At 43.8% G+C, this 18973-nt stretch overlaps 1 long non-coding RNA gene across 1 annotated transcript in view; it reads left to right on the forward strand.

Moving 5' to 3' along the window:
• The window catches only part of LOC139059303 (uncharacterized), an 82951-nt gene extending 65015 nt beyond the window's left edge, over positions 1-17936 (forward strand). Inside the window, exon 3 of the long non-coding RNA XR_011514055.1 lies at positions 17589-17936. This is a non-coding gene — a long non-coding RNA (uncharacterized lncRNA). The remainder of the gene's footprint in view (positions 1-17588) is intronic.
• Positions 17937-18973: the final 1037 nt, after the last annotated feature.

Here is an 18973-nt window from a genome sequence, read left to right on the forward strand (position 1 = left end):
ACTGAAGACGCCAACTCCTTCGTTCGCCTGTTCAACGGCTGAAGGAAAGTCACTGGGCATCGTCAGCTTACACCGTGCGTGTTGCAACTGACTTAGTGTGTTTGTGGATTGCTGAGGTCGGAGCGAGCAACGTAAAACTGCATAGGATAAAAGCCGAGCCTAGTGCATGTTTACGGGCCCTGTCGGGCTCCAGGAGGGTATAAATAATTTTATTTTATGATAACTGACGCGGAAGTCATTCAGGCACGGTATATATAACATGCTCCGTTTTTTTATGCCTGCAAACCAAGGAGGGTAACAGCACTGGTCAACGAAGGCTTTGTAGAACTTAAATTTACATGGAGGACATGAAGGCGGCAGCGCGATTCGTATTTGTCCGTCTTAATGTCCCGTCTGTATATATATTATGTCTGTATATTCGAGATTGGAAGAGTTTGCCATCGAGCATTGTATATATCACATCAAATGATGCTTTTTTCCACGCATTGAAATAATTGTTCATGTATCTAGTTAAGTCTCTAACCTCCCTGCTGTATTGCCCTACGGGACGACGCAGGTAACTAACAAATAAAATAAAATAAATAACTGCCGCTGCACTAGTGCTAGCGAAGGGGCCAGGACTCGCTGCTAGATGCAGACAAAGGAACGAGGCTTTTCTTTATGTGCGGTGGGTAGCGCGCATAATTGAAAATAATTGAAAGAAAATTAAACCAAGGAAAGTGTGCAAGAGGAATAGCAGTTATATTCACATTAAAAGAGCAGAAGACTCCCAAAATAGAGGAACATGAAAGACGACGGTATTTCGCCCCACGCTGTACGTTCTTTGTTCGGCTCTTATCGACGCTAGACTTACTGCGACGACGACTGAAGCTCACAATTAGCTTCACGGTGATTGCGAGGACTACGATTTTCTCGATTCCCGGGAATCCCGCGGAACCGGCTTATATATACTTTCCTAGAGCTCAATCGCTGGTGTTATTTTATACAATTTGTCCCAGTTCCTAAGATAATGTTATAATATACGTTCACAGTCAAAGTGAATGCTAAGGTAATAACGCAGAGTCCTTTTATTCTTCATGGTCGTGGTGCAACCAACAACCGTTAAGAAGTTTATATGGCAACACGTTTTTTTTCCACAAGTTATTTTTTTTAGGTTTATGATCATGAGGTCGCGGATTCGATGACCTGCCGCGGTGGCCCCATTTTCACGGGTGCTATGCAAGAACTCCCCTCTACGTTCGATTACGGGAACGCCAAAGAGCACTTGGTGGTAAACATTATTCTGCGACTCTTCCCTACAGCGCGTCTTTCAGAGCCATAATGTTATTTTAAGATGTTAAAATCAATCAATCAATCAATCAATCAATCAATCAATCAATCAATCAATCAATCAATCAATCAATCAATCAATCAATCAATCAATCAATCAATCAATCAATCAATCAATCAATCAATATTACTCGTTTCTTTCAAATAACTATAAACGTCATATGCAGAGGAAGAAAGGAAGAAAAGTTATCGTTCTAAAAAGCCAAAAATGAACACATGGCGCGCAGCAGAATTCCACATAATCGTGCGTACTTACGCTGTCAGTCCTCATGCACACATCTTTGGCTCTCACCGACCGTGCATTGCACTCCGAGACGCTGGCTCAGCGTCCATTGTCAACCCGCCTGACGCTCCAGCTAACGAGTCATGAAAACGATTATGGCCGTTCCTGTATTACTGCGTCGCATTAGTGGCCATCGTTCTTCGCCATACTTCTTGCACGCGCGCTTCTTTCTCTCCCTAATGCCTTCATTACTAACTTAGTTTGCTTGATGCATCACTGTGACCAAGGATTACCCACCCCACTCGCTCCCATAAACGGAGGTAGAAGGGAATGATAGTGTGGTGGTAAGCACTCGACGAGACAGCTAAAATCACTTAGGTGTACTGGCAGCCACCAGTAATTCCAGGAGAAAGTGCAGTCTGTCACCCAACTTAGTTCGTTTGCGCTCGGTAGGTAATCTCGTACGTCGAACAATGGCCAGACTCTTAGGGTAAAAATCGTGGGCTCTAGATGACGCAGATGGCGCAGCGTGTCCAAAAGGAATGTGGGAGAGAGTATCCCAGCTGCATGCATGCCTCATGCATGACGCGCTTCTGCGGGGCAACACGTTGTGTCCCCTGAATTGCTTCGATGCTTACCACATTGACGTCGACATTTGCCGGAGGTGCGTGCTGCCAGGATTTTTTTTTCGCACCAGCGCATTGTTATACAACTTTTGCACTCAAATATTTACGTTTCTACGCAAGGTTATTTCAGAAACAGGTGCAGTATAGGTGACGGCGGACATTACAGTTTGCTTATTCAGGCTATGCCTCGTCTAGAGTTTGTCTCAATGCACAAAATCTTACACAGTTCAGAACCGTGAATAATTTTTTAGGGATCTAACTGCTCCTAAAGGAGCACAATACTGACGTAGAGAGCACAACAAAACGATGCGATTTTGATTTAGGGCAAGTTACACGTTATAGTTTGTATTGTGCGCCAGACAGCTGCCTTTGAGCGATGTGCCATCCTGTTATCTTCACTGTAAGTGAACGGGCTGCGAAATGTTATTCCCTAAGGCTCCCTGGAAAAGATTGGCCACGGGGGAAGGGGGAATGTAGCCTCGGTGATTTATTACACCAAAGAAGCCAACGCTTTTGTCAGTTAGGGAATAGCCTATGGCTGGGCGAAGCAGCTCAGTTGCATCCTTCGCAAGTCGTGACACACCCCACCATGTCGGACATGACTAATATTAGGAGTTTAGCGGCGCTGACGGCACAGCTGCCGGGCCATTTGTCAGAGGATACCGGCAAGGCTTTGTGAGAAACCTTACCAGTGCACGCAGAAAGCCAGCTGTAATGTAGCCGCCTACTCAGTTGGCTTCCTTTTGCCCAATGTGAGGTGTGCACCTGCACATTTATGCGCATTGCACTTGCTTGCTTATCGAGATGCACTATGCAAGCATAGTGGATTATTCCTGTTAGCCGCCACTTCATCAATGATCCGGCAATATTTTCCTCCGGCGTTTCTTTTTATCAAAGAAGATGCCGGGACGAGCTTATGAGGCTTAAGTCGGCAAAATATTTTGGGAGGGAAAGAAAAGTGAACATACACACATTTAGCAAAAGTGTCTCGAGGGTTCCGAATAATGAGCCGACAGGTAATTAGACAGTGCTGCTTTTTTCTGCGACGTGGATACACCTACTTCCTCATTTTCTCGTTGACTGAAGGAAATATAAAAAACAAGGGAAACTACTAACAAGGGAAACTACTACTACTAGGACACGCGTGAAGTTAGCGTGGCCGAATATATCACTGCTTTTGAAGAATGGAGAGTAAACGAACTTCTCGAGTGGGGATGGCCGATGGATGATTAATTCACGGGGCATAGCGCTTCAAACCAACACACGGGTATTGGAGTCGCCGGAGTGGGGAGTTCCATTACTTGTGACCTCTTCGGTTTCTAAAACAGGCAACACGGGTTGTGGTATACGAGCGCTTTTCGATTCCGCTCTCATTTGAATGAGACTGCTAAGCTGGGAATATAACCTGCGGCTACGCGCTCCACATCGGAGCTCCGTAAACACGTAGTCACCGAGACTCATTTAAGCGTGTCGGAATATTGAATGCGACGCTATAGAATCAACACGTGTGTCGCGAAACGCTGCACGATGTGATTACTTGTTACGATTCCCTTGTGCATGGGCACATATATTGCGTAGAGAAAAAGAATGCAGTGCAGCGCGATCTTGTGAAGCCCCCGTCATTCCGGTATTGAAATTCTTGTAACGATCTTGAGCGCTGTGTGAACCTTACGTTGTTCATACCAGCTCTGCGTAGGAGTACTTGCTTGAAGGTGTTGAGATGTGTTGTGTATAGTGAGAAAACAGTTTAGCTGTATAAGCCATGTCATTATTGTACCTGCCAGAATAAATGAAAATAAAAAAGAAATTGCAGACTTCGCTTTCACTTTAAAAATCAGTAGACACATTTACCAACATTGTTCCAGTACGCAATGCAAGCAATGAATACACGAGAGGTGGTGTCATTAAACAATGAAGGCAATATATTTCAATTGTCTCGTGGCTTGTGTCTAGTAACTTGAGACTTGGAAATTTTTTTTTCTTCCTTTTTAAATTGCTCCTACTCCCGAATTCTGTCTCTCTCCGTTTAGCTACCACTTGCTGTTGTTACACGTTAAAATATGAGTAATTTCTCGTGGAAAATAACATCTCACATTTGCCAACAGGCCGGTATAAAATAAGAATGGTTTGGAGAAACTAAATATGCGTTAGCCGGATGATATGGCAGAGTTCACTGCTAGGCTGCGATGTGTACTGTGAGAAATTTATGAGGAACAGATTGAACACAATAATGGCAAATCCAGTTGCGAGCGCTTAATCTTCCTAGGTGTCTCTTTTCTTGTTTCTCCATATAACAAGGCCTTCACATTTATATATAATTTCATTCTGAAGTTACGCCGCATGAGAAACAAAGCGAAAAAAAAAGAAGACTGCTCTCGCCGTGGAAGCAGATGGCTTACCATTCGTGTGCAAGTCTCGATCAATATCTACAAGGATTCTGTTGGCTGTTAGGCGCAGATTTTGTGTTATACGTCTTAGGGTTACCTTTATTATTCGATTATTGCGACACCAGAACTGTGAGTGCACGTGCGACATTTCGGGAAAAAACGTATATAGAGAAAAAGTGTTTTGTCACATTTCGTATCTTCATTGGCCGTGACCTGCCATCTCCAGGGTTGCATGTATGACATGCAAACACAGAAAATAAAACAGCGGTTGTAGCACATGACGAATGGGCATTCTCTATGACCACTCCTAAATGTTAATGCGGAAAATTGTTACACGCACGTTTGTAGCCTTTCTCTATATATTCACGCGCCCACTAATTTCATCGATGTTTTACCCCCAAGTTCCTATGACACCCTCTGCTTGGTTTATTTTGTTGGTTTTGTGGCCACGGCACCATGGCGAGATCTCGACGCTTCCTTCCCACGCATGGGGGCATCGATGCGAATGAGTGCTGCAACCTTCGGCAGGAAATTCTGCCGTCACCCCAAGAAATCACTGTTCGGGAGAAATATTAAAAATGTAGTGTAACATAGAAAAAAAAACAGGTTTTGAACGTGTTCGTCTTCGCACAGAACATTCGGCGAAATGACCTTTTTTCGGAGATGGCTTATATAATGACGAGCATTTGCGCATTTCCCTCCCTTCTTTGTCTCCCGTTCTTAGGGTGTGTGTACGGTGCTTTTTCTTGATTACACATGTCGTACAGTAGATGAAGTGAAGGAAGATATAACGGGGCAAGGCATTTGTCGTTTTAATTTTACCACAACCTACGAAGCTGACGTCCGCAGAGCTAGAAATAAAAAAAAAAAGACGGACGTTATTCTGGTTAATCTCCCTGCCTTCTGCTTTCCTCTTTCCTACTTTCTTTCCTCTATTGACGAATTTTTATTCGTTGTTGTGGCTGATGTTCAACAGCCTCGTGTGGTTCATCGTAAATAAAAAGCACACATTCTTTAAAAAGCAATGGTCTGCAAAGGACTCTTGCTATTTCAGCACATTTAAGCTTTAAAGAAATTAGAAAGCGGTAAATTTGAATTATTCACGACTGGATTTATGGGAGGCTCTACAAACTCAGACTGGCAATCCCAACCACAAAAACATTCGTGCGAGCGCATGAAAAAAAAGAAAATAATGCTGTAAATATGTGATTTTGAGATACCGAATGCCATCGTCGGCAACATTCATTGTGTCCCTATGCAAAAGCGCTTAAGACTCCCAGCACACTCGTCATCAACCTTATCGCATCCGACATACCCTGAAGTGCACCTTTTTCTCTAATAAATACTTAACAAGACTGAGCTGCCTGCCTTTGTCTTCAAGGCAGTAACTCTGGATTCTTTTCACGCTTGCTATAATTTTACCGAATTCACACAGACACAGATTGTTCTTCCACTATAACCAGCTCCACCAGAGCGGTGCTTATTATAGAAATTCTTTGCAGCAAAAAATAATAAAAGAAGTATTTCAATGCTTTCAGTAGCAGTGGAGTTATCGGCAATGAAATACGGTCCTCCATCTTCATCCTTGGAACTCCCTTTCCTCTTCCAACGGCTTGTATTGCGGAGGCTGCGAAGCAGCAGCGCGGTTCCCACGACAATCGTATTATTGTATACCTCACCGTGACATTCAGTTCATAATGGTTTTGAAGATTCACGCATATAGGTATACTGATTCCAGTTCGGCAACCTACGACACGCAAAACTCGAAGGGTATCCCTCAGCCATGGCGATGCCTCAAGCTACGGTTGATTTGTTATTTAGTTTGCATACTTCGACGGCGAGCACTATCCCTCTAGCTGCGTCGTTAAATATCTTCGAAGTAGTTTAAAGAAGCCGCCTAGATTTTTCTTCATGGCCGACACGTAATGCGCCGCGCAAGTGGCCGTGCGAGTCTTGCTTAGGCGACGATATAACCAGCTTTGCGATGGTGTCTTGACAGCTGGCATCGAGCCATACGGCAGCGCACCACTGTGCAAAAGCAACGCTGGAAGGCGATGCTTGCCGAAGCTGCGGGTCTTGCGGTAACCGACGCCATGCATCGCTATCTTCGGCTTTGCAGCCGACAACTGTACACTGGCGTCGCAATTCACGTTCATTATGAGCAAGCGGCTTGTGAAGCGCGTTTCACGCAAATTCGACAACTGCGAACACGACAAACACCACGTTCGCGCTGCGTGTCTATATCTTTTGATAAAGTGAGTCTGTGGTGTGCAGGAATTGCAAAGACGCGCTGGAATGCGCAGACCCACGCACACTGCGGTAGCGGTCAGTCAAACTACAGCCACGCCACGATCTGGCTATGCCAGAGAACCCGCACAGCTCGAGCGGAAGGCGGCCGCCAAATACTGGAAATACGAAACTGAATTTTTATGCTGACACACTGAACGCGGTATCAATATATTTCTGTTACGTAATGTACTATCAACATGTTTACCATTACAGACACTTTAGTCACTCTTCATGGCGTGACGTTTTCACACATTCAACCAACAGTCATATGAGATGGCCATTGCGGCATGATGAGCAGTTTAAGATCGCGGGGTTTTGACGAAACCGTGAGAAGGAATGGCCGATCCTTACAGCGGCGTTATACGTTTCCCGCTGCATGAAACTAACATTTGGTTGAGTGTTCGTGGAAGCGTAATATCGTGTATAGTATGATTTAATTATTATGATCAAAAGCGTTGCAGTGCCCCTTGGGCACGTCACTAAATGTTATTAGGTCAATAGGTTATTAACTAGGTCACTAGGTTATGCCACTAGGTTATACACAGGGCGACGAGCTTCTTCGGAGCTGGTCGCCCGGTGAATAACCCTGGACTACGTTAATCAACAACCGGCTATTCGGTGCGCAACATCCTGTAACTTTAACGGCAGCTCTACAGTGCCGCCCATGTCCTATTTGTCGCGGGTCATGTGAACAACTTGCGCCGGAGGCACGAAAAGCGCACAGCCTGTTCATCTGTTCCTGTTCTCTGTTCCATCTGATCCTGTTCCATTGGCAGTCGTCTCATTGAGGTACCTCTGGGAACGACGCCTCGAACAAGGACGCTCGGAAAGCGCACAAAGGAACGAATCTTGTTTCTATTTCTTTATAAATCACTGTTCGATGTCTAAGCAAGCTAGGACATGCCATGAAATTACAGAAGCTGCACACACGCCTGATTACACTCGCCATCGGCTGCAATCATTCCAGCTCTCTTTGCAATTGCGACTGTTACCTGCTCTTCCCCTATAGGTGTAGGAGCACTGCTTTGTCAGTTACGCCTATTCGATGTACTCACCAAGGCGTACTCACTCCTGATAGCAATGGCGAGTGGTGCCAGTCGGAATACCTGTGGTTCCGAAGAAACTGTTGTGCACATTGTTTACTACTGTCGGTCCTTCGAAGACGTGAGGCTTGCCCTATGCGCCGCTCTACCCCCGCTTGACGGAAGGGCTTTCTCAATGGCCAAGACATTGGAATCTTTCTCTCGCCCAGCACACCTGCGCAAGGCCGCAGAAGCTGTGCTGTGATTACGGAAAGCAACTAGACCGAGTGATCTTCTGTCACAAAGCGCTGAAAACTGCATTACGACGGCGAGACCAGTGCGCATTTATATTCCCGACTGTCTCTCTTTCTCTTAATATTTACCTCTAATTTCCCATTACTACATTGCTGGGCAGCCAACCGGTCTCAGTCCTGATTAGAACTCCTGTTATTCATTTATCCTTCTTTTCCTTGCTTGAAAAATCAATCAAACCAAGGCGTCCAAAAGATCTTAAAAAAATCTAGCGTTTTTAGACTTTGCAGCAAGCGTAAGTGCTGTCCGACTCATTTGCTATTATTAGGGATACTCTTCATGCGCTGTTCGGTAATATTTTTTAGCAGACTGTAATTAAGTAGCCATGCTGTTATAAGGTGTTTTTGGCTGTTTTTCAGCTGGCAATTTTGTTAACAATTTCAGTGCTGGGATTTAGGCCACCATTCCACCACTAACAGAGTTACAAAGTACATACGGCATTGGGTTTAAGCCTTCGAATTCGTTTCATAATTAACGACGAGTGGTAGTGCAGTCGCGGGCCCACACCCTTTCCCACCCCTCGCCGGTCAAGTGCATGCCCTCCCCCCCCTCTAAAAAATATATGCCGCATCCAGATGGCACCAGACCAACGACGTCAAGGCTCAATACACGTCCATTCCTCTCTGGTGTTGAGTGCTTCCCCAACACTGCTGCTCGGTTATTTGCCGGCTCTGAGAGTGCAGCGATAATTCACTTTACTTCTGCTTAACTGAACGCTGGCCACTCCAGCTCGTCCGCTAGAGACCCTCGTTGACCCAGCACAAAATTCACCATGCGCAACGTCTGAGGTCACCGTGAATGTGCGAGGGCTAGGCTCAGTTGGGCCCTCACTGATTTGAGAAGTTAAGGTTTGGAGGATATGCAGTTTTCTTCCGCTTAACTCATCTGCGTGCGGTACCAGGCTGTGATCCTCTTGTTAAAGTGCAAGAAAGGCAGAAAAAAAAGGAGCATTTAGTTTAATAGTCGTTTTCCCTCTTCGTTTTCTGTCTTGGACAAGAAATATTACTATGTACTAACACACCTGCATTTTATTATAGTATATATTAAAAGTTTTGTCACATGTTCTAGCATCTCTTTTATTAATTGCATGCCAGTATTGTCCATGGTCTCATTATTGTGTGTATTGCGTTTCCTGTTGTGCATCAAAGCGTTTCGTATAACATGCGTAAGCAAATTACCCCAACGTACCTAGGCCATACGATCCCCTTTAGTCACGTACAAAAATAATCGAGTGGAAGAAACATTTGAACATTTTTTGAACCATTATTGTTGTGGTTCTATTATCCGCGAAATACCAAGCTAATAAAAATAAGAAAACAGTGGCTCATATTCATACTGCACACGGGACATTGCTGTAAAGCCATAGTTGTCGCACAGCCTTATCTACATGCAAAGAAATCTAACGTAGGAATGTTTAAGAAGATAAAAACCTGCAAATGTATTGGCAGATCAAGCTGGAAATCTATTTATTATGTGCAAACAGCAATTTGTGACACGGATATATTATACCAGTGTGAACACTTTCTTTTATCCCGTTGAGAGGTAGCATCCTAGAGACACGTTCTCCCGGCTCCCGTCTCTTCTTTTCTTTTCGTGAAAATGTCCTCCGTTCTTTTCATCTGTATTGTAGTGCGATTCTACTGCGAAGTCGCCGCAGCCTTACTTTAGGAAAACCTGCTCGGCTTGTTACGACAGGCGACCACTTCTAGCAAATCCAAGCCAACTAAGAACTATTAACTGCTGTCCCCGCAGAAAAGAATGAAGAAGAGAGAAAGGCCCGTTAGCGTGAATGCAAACGTTGTCGAGTATATGCTTGTTTCTATCTCCTGCGCGCCCCTTTGCCATAGCTGTTGCCCTTACCATTCTTGCTGGAGTCTCTTGGCTGAAAAAAAAAGGCTGCTTCTTTCGCGTTTTGCTTCTTTTGAATCCTAGCCACCCAATGCGCTATGAAGCAGGAGCTTGCAGAAGCGATTCATGCAGTTAATTACTGTAAGCAGTTGGTGTTGCTTAGTCGACATACAAGCGCAGCCCTCCTAGCTATTTCGTGCCACCCAGGAAACCCTTACAAATCTGCGCGTAAGAACGTCTTTATTGTTAATACTTTTGTATGTACGGCAAATTGGGCTGACTTTCCTTGCTGATGTTTAGCGACGCGACATCATGAGGACATCCGCACAATGGTTATTTGTTTTCCAGACGCAACCAGGCTCCCTGCGTCACTTGCATGGTCGCAAGCATGGCAGCTTTCGGTAATGCCGCTACTATGCAGATTGAGGCTTCTTTTTGCATCTTTGTTTTCTTGCGTAAAGATTCTGTTCTCGTGCCGTTTCCGCCTGTCTTGCATCCGAAATGCGCGGCTGCTGTTTCCAGAAAGACGGACTCGAGAGATAAGCGCAGAACAATTATTTCCTCTTCCTGAGAAGAAATTCCCTTCTGCAGGTTTGCATGCACAACAAAACAGTGCTGTCCCTGCTCGGCACTGTTTCGTCTTTTACCGTGTCCCGAACTTTGCGAGAAAAAAAAAATAAAACAACAACTTGCCTACACTCTTATGGTCGGCAAAGCTTATTTGCAGTGCGCATATCCGGAGCGGTTCGAATGATCGCAGCAATCACCAACTTTCGTTTTCTTTTTCCCCGCTCATGTGTGCACTGCCGTATCGCAGTCTAGTGCAACACGGCAATATGTTTGCGTCCAGTGCGGTTTGGTTGCCGAGAATTCAGCGATTCTAACAAACGGGAGGCATTGTGCGAGGTTGGGGAAACTACTTGCATTTTACTGGCAGTCGCCAAAACAAAATCATGTCTGAGATAAAAAAAAAGAAAGAAAATGCTTTCGTTCATTTGCCGATGCGTTAATTGAGCTGTGTATGTTTGAACAAAACGCGTGAAATAAAGCACCGGTGAAAATGTTAGTTGTCAAGGGATATAGTAGCACACATTATGTCTAAAGGCAGCTATACATAAAGTTTACCTCGTCAAATTGTAAGCGTACAGTACAAATAATCATGTATCTTGTTTTAAATTAGGTTGACCAGAAGAATCCGTTGTGTAGCATATGTAGTATTAAAACATAGCACATTTCATACAGGGTTGGTATATAAGTACAGGAAGTGGATATGCGACCAGTAGTTCCTCCATGTAGACCATACAACAAAATACATATTTTTCTGTTACCATCGCTTGTGCGGATAACTGGTCGTTCCTTAAAAAAATGTATATAAGCATAACAGATTAAACTGTCTTGCATGTTAAAGCATGGCTTCTTAACGCGGCATATGCGAATTTGATACAGTGAATGTGTTACACTGACAATGCTATCAGGTGCTGCCTAAAGTGGCGCGCAAGTGAATTGGCGAAGACGATAACTAAACATTTTTGAAGCTTATCACAAACTCGATTCGTATGTTTGTGCCAGGAAACGTCAGTTGTAAACACGACGTCTTAGTACTTTATTCGTGATACTTTTTTTTTATTGAAACGTGGGAACAATCAAAACGTAATGGAATAAGTTTGGTGGTGAACGACATTAAAATTGTAAGTTTCGTTCTTATATACCTATCCACGGCGGGGGCTCTGTGACCAGCTCTCTGTGACCGCCATAAACACATACTCTAAAAAGCAGGATGATTGCGGGTGGGCTCACACAGAAATTATTTGACAGATTTTGGCGTGAACGTATTTTTGGGGGCCTGAGCTGTCTCTCAATGGGATTGTACAGCATCCTCAAGTTAATAAAGACCAATGCTTTAACAGTAGAGTGAAGCTATCGACGACATAGCAGTGAGGTATAGCGATATTTTGCCAAGGAACGTGTCTAAAGATGAAATCCATGCCACATGCACTATAGTATCTTTGTTTATTCTTAAAGTTAGAAGTAATAAACCTTCATGCAATACCAACTCAAGAGGCATTGGGTAATACTAGTCTTAGACGCGCACCTTGCAAACGTCTAGGTATGAGTTACATTTACTTTGATTATATTTTCTAGTACACAGGAATGTTAAAAATGAGAGTGTGCTTTTTACGCAATATGTGGATGGATTCCTCATTAAGCATGCTTTATTTTATAGCAGTTGGGACGTGGCAGCTGTTAGATAAATCCAGTATTTATTGAACTGACAGCTCAGTCTCTTTCTGTCAGAGTGGGCTACTGACGGCTTCGTCACCCCTTCAATAAACATCACATTTTTCCTTTTCACAACGCAATGTAATGGTCAAGATTGTTCTCGTAAGTCAGTGTCGAAAAGCGGTAGATCTTACAGAAAGGTCGTAGGACTTAAAAGATATTAGGGTAACTTTTATCACAAATTTATTCATGTATGAAAGATGTATATAGAAAAAAACTGCCGTTAATCACGTTCGCCTGCTAAGAGGAGAGTCAGTATTGCAGATACAGTTAGGCCTGCTAAGTTAGCAACAGTGCCAAATTGGGCAGACGCTCGGCCCAGCAGCAAAGTCAAACACTTTTCAAGAGGTATGTTTGAGATCTCATCAGTGCAGCGATCATGGTTGGATAGCAGTGATTGGGCTGAAAAAAGTTTCTGAACCTGTGGTTCTCAAAGCGTTGCTCACCCCTCGGTAGCCTTATATCATTGGTGATGTGTGGAGACTGCAATGACCTCACGCATGCATACAAAGTCTTTAGCTCGGACAGAAATCTCAACAACTTAGTGGAAGTGCTTGCGCCTCTCTAGGGGAGGATTTGCCAAAGTTAGTCAGCGACATTGTGTAAAGCCGGCGAATAATCTTCACAGAATCCACTCAACTGCTCATGCTAAATAATACGCAGTTTCGTGAACGTAATCTGGACGTTTCTTTCACTGAGATATAGGACAGCGAAGACCAGTCCACGGTTTCGAAAAGAACGCGCAAACTAAATTGTCACGGGACTCTCTGGATTATGCTGACTCAGTCGTGTTTAGTCGAGATGAAATTGCAGTTGCGCATATAAGCATATAAGCTTGGGCGAAATGTTTCTTCGAGCTTACCTAAGGCTGCCACGCTTGAACTTCTCAAGACACCATCTCAGCAAGTCTTCACCGCTGGCAGAAGTCCTTTTGTATGTTTATTATTCCTAAAGGAGCCTACGGCGCAGGCTCATGAAGTTAATTCTGTTGGCATAGCGAATACGCGCACCAGAAAGAAATACCGTAAAGTAATTTATACAGCATCCCGATATATTGCGAGTTTGTCTATGTCGTTGATTAAATGGAGAGTCATCGATTGGCGGCTTCTTAGTAGCTACTCTGAATGAAGCTTGCCTGCCTGCTTCTTGTTCTCGTACCAGAAGCTGTGTGTTCATCCAGGACTAAGGCTATTGCATTTGGGTGCATGAAACAATTATATGAGGGCCAGACGCTAAGCACTATTTCGTTCATCTGCGAACATTAATGTCAAACAATCTCTTAGTGCTGATTATGTGTGTCTCTCACTTTGATATGCTAGTTCCTCAGCTGATGACTTGAAATTGTGAAACTGGCAATCATTCTGGCTAGGTTTTCCCCTTAACATACTTGCGTTCATGAATAGCCAAGATTCTGATTACTATGGTCTTGCAGCACAGCGTTCAGCTATCGAAACGTCCACGTTCGTTCTCGGTATACGTCAAACCACATCCTGATTGTAGGAGCAAGAAGTAGGGAAGGGGCGGGAGGGGGAGGGAGGCGGGCGAACTGAGCAAAAAGCGACAAAATTAATTGATTGATTGCTTCAAATGATTTACCTCTTATCATGCGGAAGAAGACCTCAGTGTTTTAAAAGGTCAGCTTGCACCAGTTCTTTTCGGCGGCTCGACGGCATGAGTTATAGATACAGCTAGCTAACCAAACTCTTGATTACAAACTACGAAACAAAATATGACATTCAGATTTGTTTACGACATAGAAATCGATTGTGTGAATGAAGAAATGAATGAATGAATGAATGAATGAATGAATGAATGAATGAATGAATGAATGAATGAATGAATGAATGAATGAATGAATGAATGAATGAATGAAACCATTCCAACCTTCAAAAGAAGGAAAGAGAGGGCAGGCAAAAGGCTACGATTTTGTAACTTGAGTGTGCCTGTGGCCCTGTGCATAAATTTGGCGCGACATCGTACTATAAAGGACACGACTGTATAACCTCAATACAAAATGATATAATTTAAATGGACATAAATAAACAATATGAGAGATAATCAGCAAACAAAACCCGAAATGTACTAAAAATTATTTACCAATTGCTTCTTAACTTTGTTTATGACTTTACTGACTTATGGAGGATATATTCAATATATTTGGCACAAAAAACTGCGCAATTAGCTCGCCATTATTTGCATGGTTAGGAGGTGCTGCGCAGTCATCTGCACTCCTTTATCATCCAAGTTTTTCGTTATGCTCAAATCTGGCAACAGATTTGAAGTAAATAGACATTTCATGTGGTGAAAACCTAAGGTAATATGGTAATCGGTTTTCAACCATGTTAAAAACAGACATAATCTGATAGTTAACGAAGAATTGATTTCTGTATAGCGTATAGCTACTTTCAGCAAACTTTCTGGCTTATTTTTTTTGTAATTCGAGTAGTTAATTTAGTGAGATATTTGTTTTGCTACTGTACCCCAAACCAGTTGGCAGTAAATCGAGTTGGAATGAAACAGCGCTTCATAAATTGTTAGTTTCAGACGCATAAGAAAATCTGATAGGCGTCTCTAGGGAAAACCAACTAACGTGGAAAGCATATTAAATACATAATTTCTGTGCCCCTTCTTTCATGATGGGTTTCATCTCAAAAGATGCTACCCATAGCATTCTTATTTCACACATACGCCCACGTGCGTATGTGTGAAATAAACATGGGAAGTGAATAGAAATCGTCGTCAGAAATACCTAAAGAAGAGGTTGGTCGCTCCAAGCACAGCGAATAACGAGCTCGGTGACAGAGGCAGTGGGAGTCGACGGAGGAAGAAGATGCGGCCAAGCGACTGCGACTGCAGCAACAAAGACAATTCATGGCGTTGACGTTATTTCTTTATTAATTTCTTCCTGACAACTTTACCAATTTTATTAGTAAGAAAAAACTCCTAATACCACCAAACTATTCGCCAATCCTTCGCAGTGGGTAGGCGCAATCATAGAAGGAAAACCAAACCAAACCAAGTGTGCCAGCGAAGCTGCCGAAGAATGACAGAAGCGATTGGTGAACGACAGACTACGCAAGCGTGCCATGTGCGTTTTTCACTTTGTCTCAAGACACTGAGCATGATTTCAGAATTTATAATTCACTTATTGAGCAATATAAGTACTATGTTTTTAGTGTTACATTGCTTGTAAAAGTTGCATGCGAACCAAAACTATTATGAACCGTTGCGGATCATTTTGTTTTCCGTTCCAGAGCAGTACCGGAACGGAACATTTCTCACGGTAGCGAAAAACATTTCGTTCCGACACCTAAAACTGAATTCGTTTAGCCGCCCTGGGAACATTATCTCTAAAATATTGATGAACACAGAAGTTTGCACCGCTATCATATTATGTAAAATATTCGAGCAATCCCACGAGCTTCGCATGTTAGCAGAGGACTTGAATATAGCTAAACTGATTGCAGTCCATAAATCTGGCGACAAACACTCGTCACCTAATTATCATCCAATATCGCTGGAGCATGTCATATATTTTCGCATCGTGAAGTTTCTCGAAGCCAACGCATTCTTCACCCGTGTGCAACATGGCTTTCGAAAATGCTTTTTTCTTGTGAAACACATGCAGCTTCTCACTTCGACTAACGTCATTCAGTCTTTTCTTGACCATGGTCCGGAAGTCGATTGTATATTCCTAGATTTTTGTAAAGCGTTCCATAAAGTTCTCCGTGACTTGCTTGTTAATGAATTGGCGGAACACTCAATTTTGACCCTACCGTATTGGTGCGGATTGAGTCCTTCCGACCAAACCGTTCACAATTCATGCATGCTAACAGCCGTAAGTCCTTGGTAATTGCAGTAACATCTGCTTTACCACAGGGATCGTTGCTCGGTCCCTTACTTTTTCTTGTCCATATTACCAACCTGCCTACCAACCTTTCGTGTTCAATTAAACTTTTTTTTGCTAATGATTGTGCTCTTTATCGTATTATTAGGAATATTATCGACGCTGAATCGCATCAAACTGACCTGGACGACATATTTATCTGGTATCATAAATGGCAAATTGACCCTTAATGAAACTTAATGCAAAGTGATGCGCTTCTCACGTTGTAAAACCACAAATCTCCCACTCTATTTTATTAACAACACATCTTTACTACCTGCTACATCGTACAAATACCTCGGTGTTTTTCTAACCTCGAACCTTTCGTGTCTTTTGTATCATGTCAGATACATTGTCGGCAATGCTCATAGCATGCTGGGATATATACAAAGAAAATTTTCTACAGCACTTTCTTCTGTGAAATGATTACTATATATATTTTAGTGCGCACTAAATTAGAACGTGCTTTGTCAATACGGGCCCCCAAACAACGTCACTAATGGCAGCTGCTGAAGCTGTACAAAATCGCGCAGCCCGTATTTATTTGTTCTACCTATGAACGTTCAGGAAGTGTAACACTCATGAATGTGTTATTACCACCCCTTGAGGTACGCTTAAAAGTGCCGCGACGGAGCCTTTTTTTTAAGTTATCACACATAACGAAGACTTGCAAAATGCGTTTTTCATCTCACGTACCTACATTTCATCACGCATTGACCATCCGCGTAATGTTGGCATCTCACTACCCGCAATACTGCTTGCTCGGCATCCTTCATGCTCAGGACGTCAGCGGTCTGGAATCACCTACCGGCAGCTTTACTTACAACTAACAACACTGAAGAATAAAGAAAAAAAACGGTTGTGGGTCCGTTTGCAATAGATTAGAATACATACCTAAAACTCGATCTAACGAATCCTGATTTTACAAACCTCTCAATTTAACGAATAAATTTCCGCTACTCGGCAGGTACCCATAGGGTTAAATGCTGTCATCAACCCGAATTGTAGGCAACCGTTTTGTAGGCCAACGCAGCACACACCACATCGAATTACATTTCCCATTTCCCGAAGCAGTTGATTGTTATCATCGTTATGGCCGTTAACAATATTCCAAGATTTTTCTGGGCTTCTGTGTAAGCAGAAGCCGAGTTATTAGGGATAACTTCGACAAGAAAGAACGCCTCATCTAGATCTAACCGAGTCCAGCAACAGTGAAGTCTAAGAGCTCAAATTTTCTATGATGGACCAATGTGTTTGTCTAAAGAAAGCTGTTGTGTTTGACGCGAGGATGCGTGTAACGACAAACGCAAGGCGACGACGACAACGGCAATAGTATGATGGTAATGGCGTTACATGTTTTTGTTTGTGTCTTTTTCTTTGCTCCAGGAAAACACGCTACAACGTGTTCCTTTGTGATCTGGGCTGACCCAAAAGGCGCTATTATGATCAACCTGTCTGGTGTGAGAGACATTCAAGCGTACGTTGCCATCACAAGATGATTTGCCTCGTCCCAGAAAAGGCTGTTCGGTAAGCCTGGACATCAAACTGTCAAGTGTGAGAAGCGTTCAAGCGGGCGTCCCTGTGTCAACATAATTGCCATCTTCGAAACAGCGTCACTCCTTTTATTCCCCGAGCTGACACAAGGGGATGCATGAAGACAAACCGAAGGGCGGGAGGCCGCCGACGACAGAGCCTGGCGAAAGCACTAATGCTTCCACAGGCTCCCCGGGTAGACGCCGACAACCACAAGACCGCAAGGGGTAATTAAGGCCTTGTTGGCCCCGTGTGATTGACCTGTCCAATGTGACGAGCGTTCAAGTGGGCGTCCCCACATCGACATAATTGTCCTCTTCTCCGAAACAACGTCACCTCTTCTTATTTCCCGAGCTGACACAAAGGGAAGGACGAAGGAAAGAAAACCCGAAAGGCAAGAGGTCGTCGACGGCAGAACCTACTTCCACAGCCTCCTGAAGAAGACGTCGACGACAATAAGACCGCAAGGGGTTATTTAAGGCTGTCCTGGCCCCCGTGTTGATCAGAACCGCTCGAGATGCGGATGAGTCACAACCATGCACCAATGAAGTGAATACAATCTTTTCTACTTTTTTTCCATCAAAAACATTCCCGGCTTCGTCGTCGTTGCCTGACTCTTGCAGTGAAGACCTACCTCACCCGTTCAAGATCGTATCAGCGCTCAGTCTCAAAGTGGTAGCTGCCTCGAGCCAAGAATGGAATCAATTCAGACGTCACCGCTCCCGGCGAAAGGGTAAGACAGTGGTAGGTGCATGTGTCGGAACGGAAACTTGGGCACACACACGTGATCTAGCTCGTGCTATGTCACGGAATGTGTGAGCCAGTAGTCTCAAAAAGTCAGTTGGCGTTGGTGCGGTAGAAACCATGGGTACGGGCGCGGCATAACTGTCAAAGCATTGGGCTGCTGTACTCGGCGTCACAGGCTCGGCGCAACCATCGCACGCTTGGATTTTCATTTTTATAGGATGTGGCAAAAGAGGACCCTACTTACCCACTTACCCGTCGCAAAAGTGTCTGGTAAGAGCCTAACCATGCGTCGCATTAAGAAACGTTTTTTATAGGATGTGACAAAACAGGTACCTACTTAGCCTCCTGCCTGTCGCCAAAGTGCCTAGGAAGACCCTAAGCATGCGTCGCATTAGGAAACAAAATTTGAGAGTCCAACGAAGGCTGCGCTGCTGATTGATAGCGAACAACGCCACCGCAAGCCGTCCTTCGCCGCACAAGAATGGCTGTGA

This window comes from Dermacentor albipictus, chromosome 4, assembly GCF_038994185.2.
Source record: "Dermacentor albipictus isolate Rhodes 1998 colony chromosome 4, USDA_Dalb.pri_finalv2, whole genome shotgun sequence".
Lineage (NCBI taxonomy): Eukaryota > Metazoa > Arthropoda > Arachnida > Ixodida > Ixodidae > Dermacentor > Dermacentor albipictus.